Source organism: Notamacropus eugenii, chromosome 4 (genome assembly GCF_028372415.1).
Source record: "Notamacropus eugenii isolate mMacEug1 chromosome 4, mMacEug1.pri_v2, whole genome shotgun sequence".
Lineage (NCBI taxonomy): Eukaryota > Metazoa > Chordata > Mammalia > Diprotodontia > Macropodidae > Notamacropus > Notamacropus eugenii.
Genome location: NC_092875.1, coordinates 285,532,159 through 285,540,231, shown reverse-complemented (window position 1 = coordinate 285,540,231; position 8,073 = coordinate 285,532,159).

Here is an 8,073-nt window from a genome sequence, read left to right as displayed (position 1 = left end):
GTTGCAGTTTGTAAAGGAGCAGACCTTTATTTGTATTTATTTATTTTACTCAACAATCATTTCCATAAGATCTCCCCATCTCTCCCCTCCCTCCACCCCAAGATAGCTTGCATTCTGATTACTACTTCCCCCAGTCTGCCTTCCCCTCTATCACCCCACCCCCCTTCTATCCCCATCCCCCTCACTTCCTTGTAGGGCAGGATAGATTTCTATACCCCATTGCCTGTACATCTTATTTTCCAGTTGCATGTAAAAACAGTTTTTAACATTTATTTTTAAAACTTTGACTTCCAAATTCTCTCCCTTTTTCCCTCCCCACCCACCCACATTGACAAGGCAGGCAGTTTGATATAGGTTATGCATGTGTAGTTATGCAAAACACTTCCATAGTAGTCATGTTGTGAAAGACTAACTATATTTACCCTTCATCCTATCCTGTCCCCCATTTATTCTATTCTCTCCTTTGACCCTGTCCCTTTTCAAAAGTGTTTGCGTCCGACTATATTGTCCCTCAATCTGCCCTCCCTTCTATCATGCCTCCCCTTCTCCCCTTCCACCTACTTTCCTGTAGGGTAAGATACCCAATTGAGTGTGTATGTTATTCCCTCCTTAAGCCAAATCTGATGAAAGTAAGGTTCGTTCATTCCTTCTCACCTCCCCCCTCTTCCCCTCCATTGTAAAAGCTTTTTCTTGCCTCTTTTATGTGAGACAATTCACCTCATTCTATCTCTCCCTTTCAAGGAATAGACTTTTAGAAGGAAAAGGTTCTTGTATCCTAGATTTAGAACTAGATAAGACCCCAGAGGTCGTTTGGGGCAACATGGTGCAATGAAGAGTAAATTGAGGGAGTTGGAGTCAATGTTTACCGAGCTCCCTCCTGGCTTTAAATGTATGTTTCTAGTCATAGCCCCTCATTTTGCATTTGAGAAAACTGAGGCCCAGCAATGGAAGCCACTTTTCCAAGTTTACACATATAGTAAGAAATAGGAACAGAATTGGTATTCGAATGCAGGTCCTGTGGACTCCAGCTCAAAGTACTCTTTCCATTTTGTCCTTTTCCATCTGTTTAGAGGAATGTATTTAAAGTTTCCATTTGAAAAATGAAAATCAAGAGTCTTCTAGCCAATTAGAGAATTTTCTCAATTATATCTTAGACTTTTTTAAAAAATTTGTGGTTCTTAGTCTTTTCCCACAATTTTATTACAGTCATGGCACCACCCAGATTCACAACCTTCTCCTTCACCTCTCCCCAGTTCTCCATATAGCCAAGTCTTTGCAAACTTTTGTTATTTCTACCTTTGCAATGTCTCTCCTTAATATCTCCTTTTCTCCACTCACACAGCCATCACTGTAGTTCAGGTTGACCTCACCTTTCTCTTGGGCTACTGCAATAGCCTTCTAATTGGTCTCTCTGCTTCCAATCTCTCCTCACTCCAGGCCATGATCCATACAATTATGTAAGTCTATCACTCCTCCCCCATGCCCTTCAGATCAGTCAGTTCCATTGCCTCCCTGTTACCTCCAGGATCAGCTATGCTGTCCTCGGGCTGGCATTCCAAGCTCTCAACCTGTCCCTTTCCTGCCTTTATAGTCTTTTCACACTTTACTTCCCTTGCACACCCTACAATCCAGAAGTACTAACCTATCTACCTATCCACTATTTCTCACCCCAACACTCCATTTCCCATCTCCATGTCTTTGCCCTGACTGTCTCCTATGCCTAGGCCTTTTCCCATACAACTGAGCTTTACCCTCCAAGCTTACCTTCCTTCTTGTATGTATCGTTGTAGCAGCAAGCATCCTGACACATCCAGGATGACCTGCTGCACAAGTTCTTAGATCCGCTTTTCTAAAAGGAAAGCAACTTTTGTGGGGTCAACAATCTTCTTTAATCATATATACCAACAGAGAAAATATAAGCAGAGAAATAACGACCATCTAACTATCTGACCACAAGCAATACAATGCATCACAGATCAACAGACAAATCCAGCTGTCTGACCATTACATACATACATAGTTACCAGAGAGAGAAGCACCAGCATCTGGGTTTTCAAAGGAGTAGGGGTTCCTTAACAGCTGCCCAGAGTCTCATCTGGCACATGAACCGTATTCCAAAGAGTGAACCCCAAAGCAAAACCTCACCTCAGAGTATGTGTGCACTTTTCAGAGCCTGAGGGTGACCCAGTGCCTCGTTAATTAACCAGAGGTGTGGGCCTTCCTACAAAACAAGCCTCCCTTAATCAAGTTTGCATGGACTCCGCCTGAGGCCCATTAATGGGTGAGGAAGATCTTTTAACTCTCATTAACACCACAGTCTTAAAGGCACATTATATATGGTCTCCCCCATTAACATGTGAGCTCCATGACTGCCGGGACCATTTTTATGTTCTTGACTTTCTTTGCGTCCCCAGGACTTAGCACAGTTCCTGGCCTATAGTATGTCCTTAAGGCGTGTGCATGATTGAGTGATTCTAAATGAGTCTCAAGTACAAATTTGCATCTTCTGTCAAGATGCCACTTTGATAACTATTGCTATAATATTTGGCATTTATATGGTACTTTAAGGTTAAGGGGCAGCCAGGTGGTGCAGTGGACAGAGCACCAGTGCAGGAGTCAGGAGGACCTGAGTTCAAATCTCACCTCAGACCTCAGACACTTGACACTCACTAGCTGTGTGACCTTGGGCAAGTCACTTAACCCCACCTGCCTCATCCTGGGTCATCTCCAGTCATCCTGATGAATATCTGGTCACTGGATTCAGATGGCTCTGGAGGAGAAGTGAGGCTGGTGACCTGCACAGCCCTCCCTCACTCAAAACAAAGTCAAGTGCAAGTCGTGTCAGTACTTAAGGTTTATAAAATGCTTCACACATCTTATTTTCTCCTCTCAACAACCCTAGGAAATAGGTGCTGTTATTTCCCCCATTTTACAGATAAGGAAAGATGAGGCAAACTGAGGCTAAATGACTTGCACAGGGTCCCACAGCTAGTAAATGTCTGAGGACAGATTTTGAATATAGGTCTGACTCCACATGTAAGTATTCTATCAATTGCGTTCCTAGCTGCTATAATATAAATTATTTTCTGTGTAATGAAATATTAGGGAAGCAGTCTTGCTATACTGATCTTTATTCTTTTTTAGTTATCATTTAACCACATAATGCTATAATACCTCTAATCTCTACATGCATTTGTGATCAGAGAGACTATTAAAAAGTCCCTTGTGATGGTCTCTTCTTGAGTGCTCTCCTTCCTGAATACAGATAACAGCCCTTCCAGTCCTTCCTAACCTGTGTAATTTCTGTGAGTATTCTTCCATAGATTTTACAGAGTAAATATCAACCTGCTGGAGGTTTTCCTCCCCTAAGTCAAGGGTTCTTTATATTTTTTATTTTATATATTCCTGGACACCTCTGCCAACAGGCCCCTTTTCAGAATAATGTTTAACATTCATAATTAAAGAAATGTTAAATTTCAGTTAGAGGTTGGTGAAAATAAAGATGTAATATTTTCCCCATTAAAGTTCATGGACCCCCCCCTGCCAAAGTCTGTCTTAGGTCCATGGAACCTCTGCTCTAGGTCTCTTTCCATTTCATGTGTATAAGTTCAATACTTGGATTGTCCATTTGTTGTCCCTCATCCTTGCTGCACAGCCAGCTCTTTTCTATTTCTGATCATAAATATCCGGATGATATCCTTTAAGCCACTTCTTGAATGCAGGTCATCGGTGGAAATATGCTATAACCTGTGGATGCTTGTCTTGTGTCTGTATCCTTTACCTTATTCTACAGTAATCATGGCATTTCAGGATTCCTAACCATATAGCATTGCGGAGGAGTAGAGGCATTGTTAACATAAATTTTTATATCAGGTAGTCACTTGGAATCACCAAAACCCTTCTGCTTTCTCCAATTTTCCAGATGCAGTTCAGTTGTCTTCTTTCTTCTTCCCATTTGATTATATATTATGTAGAATTTTTTTCTCTAATAATTCCACCTATCTGCACAAAGTAGGAAGGTTTCTGATCCAGTCAGTTGTTAGAGCAAAAATCATTTTTGGCCTATTCAGGAGCTGGCCTCAGAGGCAGAAAAACCTGCGTTTGAGTCGCCTCCCTGACACATACTGACTTTGTAACCCTGAGCAAGACACTTAATCTCTCAGAGCTCTATGACCATAAGTTTCAGAGAAGGTTCTGATTTGCACTGATAGAGGGAGTTTCCTCACCTGGGAGTTCCCTTGGTCACAGAAAACACAGGTCTAGTCCCTATCCCCATCTTAGGAGATGTCATGGATGTTTTGGCATGTGACCAGAATCATTCTCTCCATAACTTTTAGTCAGACCAAGTAATGGTAGTGTTTTCACCATAGTAGTGCTGTCAGTGGAGAATATTTCTAAAGGTAATGGTGGGTAATTGTAATGGGGCTGTTAGCTGGCTTAGTGGGTAGAGCTCCAGGCCTGGAGTCAGGAAGACTCATCTTCCTGAGTTCAAATTTGGCCTTAGACACTTACTAGCTGTGTGACCCTGGGCAAGTCACTTAACCCTGTTTGACTCAGTTTCCTCTTATGTAAAATGAGCTAGAGAAGGATATGGCAAACTGCCCCAGTATCTGCCAAGAAATACCCAAATGGAGTCACAAAGAGTTGGATGCAACTGAAAAGGATTGAATAACAAAGGTAATGGTGAGAACAGCCCTGTGATACTGCTACTAAGGTACCCATAGAAACCTCCCAAGTCATTCATAGCCAGCTTAGCTATAGCAGCAGAGCTGAGGAGGGGGACAGGGCTCTCAGTGTGCTTTAGGCAAATTGAACCACCATTACCTTGCCCTGAATCTTCCTTCTGACCCTGATGGAAACAGCCCTAGACCCTGAAACCAAGAGCCTTGTGATTAAAAGGTATCAAAATCACCGAAGCTTACAGCTTAAGGGGACCTCAAAGTTTATCCCAACTCTCACCTCCACAGAGATGAACAAAGGTAGGGATTCAGGGGAGGCAGAGGTTTGTTCTGTTTGGGAGAAGGGAGAAGTTCAAAAAGAAGGTGGCTTTTGAACTGGGATAATGTTAAGGATAGGTAAGAATCAAGCATTTTCCAAGCAGAGGAAATAGCAAAGAAGACAAGAAAACATGAGATATTTTAACAATAGCAATAAGGTAAGTGAAGTGTGCGGCAAGGTAAGGCAATGTTAGAATGCTGGGTCTGGAGTCAGGAAGACGAGATCAAAAGCAGCTCTTAGACACTTACTGTGTGATCCTCTACAAACCACTTAACCTGTTTGCCTCAGTTTCCCCTACTATAAAAAGGGAATGATTATAATAGCATCTAGTATAATAGCATTTGTTGTAAGGATCAAATGAGATAGTGTTTGTAAAGTACTTGGCACAATACCGGATGCACTGTTATATAAATTTTGGCCAGTAGTAGTAGTAGTAGTAGTGGTGGTGGTGGTGGTGGTGGTGGTGGTAGTAATGAGAGCTAAGGATAAATTCATGGATGGTATTGCATATTACTTTGAATCTGAACTTTATGTGGCAGCTCAGAGGTTCTTATGAGATCCATGGAAGATGTCCATGGCATTTCACAGAGTCACATGTATGGGGAAAATGCAACATCTTTATTTTCACTAACCTCTAATTGAAATTGAGCAATTCCTCCAGTTATAAATGTAGATAACAAATGTTTCCTGAGAAGAGGTCACTTAGACTTCTCCAGACTGCTAAAAGGGACAGTGACTCAAAAAAGATCAAGAACCATTTGACCAGACAAAGGGGAGTGGTCTGGTTTGAGCTGAAAGAAGGAAAGTTGGAGGGAGGATCAGCAGGATTTGGAAGGAAGATGAGTCCAATTTGGATGTATTGATTTTGAGTTGTGGCTGGTATCTCGAAGTCATGCTAATCCAGAACAACTGGGAATGATCATTTTGGAACTCAGGAGGAATTTAGGTTCTAGAAGACAAATTGGAAAGCCATTCATTTATTAATTCATTCAATATATACTTATTAAGCTCCTACTGTATGTCAGGTACTGGGTTAGGTATTGGGGATATAAAAAACAATCCCTTCCCTTGAGGAACTTATCTTTTCTCAGGGAGAAGCAACATATACATAGAATATTGAATGCAATATGTATACGTGAAGTAATTTCCAGAAGGGCACTAGCCAACGGCAGTGGAAGTGCAGGGAAAGAAGCGGGAAGCAGAACAGACACTCACTTGAGCTTTGAAGGTAGAGGTTAAAGTGAGGAGGGAGTTCATTCTAGGCGCCAGGCACAGCCTGGGCAGAGTAGGAAACAAGAGATAGACTATGTCACATGAGACTACCAAGGAGGCCAGTTTGACTGAGACATAAAAAGTTCTTGAGGGAGAGTAACATGCACAAAATTTGGAAAGGTAGATCAGAACCAGGTTGTAGAAGGATTTAAAAGTCAAACAGGATTTTATGTTTTATCAAAGAGGGAATAAGAAGCCCCAGAACTTCAATGATGAATAAAAGGGCTAACCAGCATGGAAGGCCCAGTTCTGAGATGAGAAGGTATTAATTTCAGTGGAGGCAATCAATACAGTTTTGTGATTTTTCACCAACAATGTTCAACAGATGCAAGGAGAAACAGAAAACCAACAGTGGAATTTACTTAAGGTGGAGGACTGGAAAAGCAAGTATGGTCAGTTGTGGTTAGAATAACTTGAGAGTGTGAAATCTCAGAGGGGGGCCAGTTTTAACTGATGAGAGGTGTCCAAATTGTCGCCTGTTTGTGGATGGTGGAAATGGAGTGGTGAAGAGGATGACTGGCATTAAAGAAATCAAGGAACTATGAAGCCTGAGAGTTACAAAGGCTATCTGTGGTTGGTGAAGTCACTGAGGAGGCTATTTGAAAATAGAAGGTCCTGGAGGTCTGGAATTTTTATTTTTGTCTTTCTATTCACAGCACCTAGCATAGTGCTTGGTATGTAGCCATGTATTTAATAAGTACTTGTTGATTAATTGATTTCCCTCTAAGCTCTCTCTTCTTCTTAACTTTCCTATTTATATCAAGGGAACCACTATTTTTTTTTCAGTCATTCAAGCAGTCTTGCCCACTTGGAGTCACTTGGACTCTACTACTCCCCTCTCATCCATTACATCTGTTAACTGATGACAGCAGAGGATGGGGATGGAGAAAACTATGAACCAGGTAGTTAAGTACTCAAGGAAGGGAAATGTTCTGGAAGTTGGTCAATGACACTGACAATGATGGGTCCTTTTCCCTATAAACTCTAGAATTCTGTGTTTCCAACATAAAAAAAAGATGTAAGGGTGATTATAAACAGATGCCAGAGAATTCAACAGTGAAGTTTGATGAAAGACAGAGAGTAGCATAAGCTTTTGGAGATCATGGTCCATTTTATATACGATCTTATATCTTGAGCACTTAAGAGTCTTAAATATGATAGGTATTTAGTATTATATATGAAACTGAATTATATCCACAAGAATTCAACAGAAAAATAGCAGACAGAGTCTCACTATGAGCCAAAACTTATTCCTGATAATTGCAATTAAAAAGTCAATGAAAAATGTTTAAGAAGAAACTTGACTGCAATGGCACTGTAAGTGAGCATCCAGAATATGAAGAAGCAGCTCAGTTTTGGGATGATTAGTGTAAGGGACATGGATTTGCCAGTGGAATGACTGAGGATGATGAGCTGAAGGTTCGTGTATTTTATTTTTGTGTTTATTTGCTGCCATTGGTTAAATATGATTTTTATTTCAATATGGTCAGGAGAAGATGCATGTAATATTTCTACTTTCCTGCATTTGGTTGTGGTTTTTATAACCTAATACATGGTTCACTTTTGTGAAGGTGTCATGCACCAGTGAGAAATAGATATGCTTCTTTCTCTTTCCATTCAGTGTTCTCCAGGGGTCTACTATCTAACATTTCTAAAATTCTATTCATCTCCTTAACTTCTTTTTAGTTTATTTTGTTAAATTTATTTAGGTCTGAGGGATAAATTGAGGTTCCCCATGATTATAATTTTACTGCCTATTTCCTTTTAGAACTCACAACTTTTTCTCTAAGGATTTGATTGTTG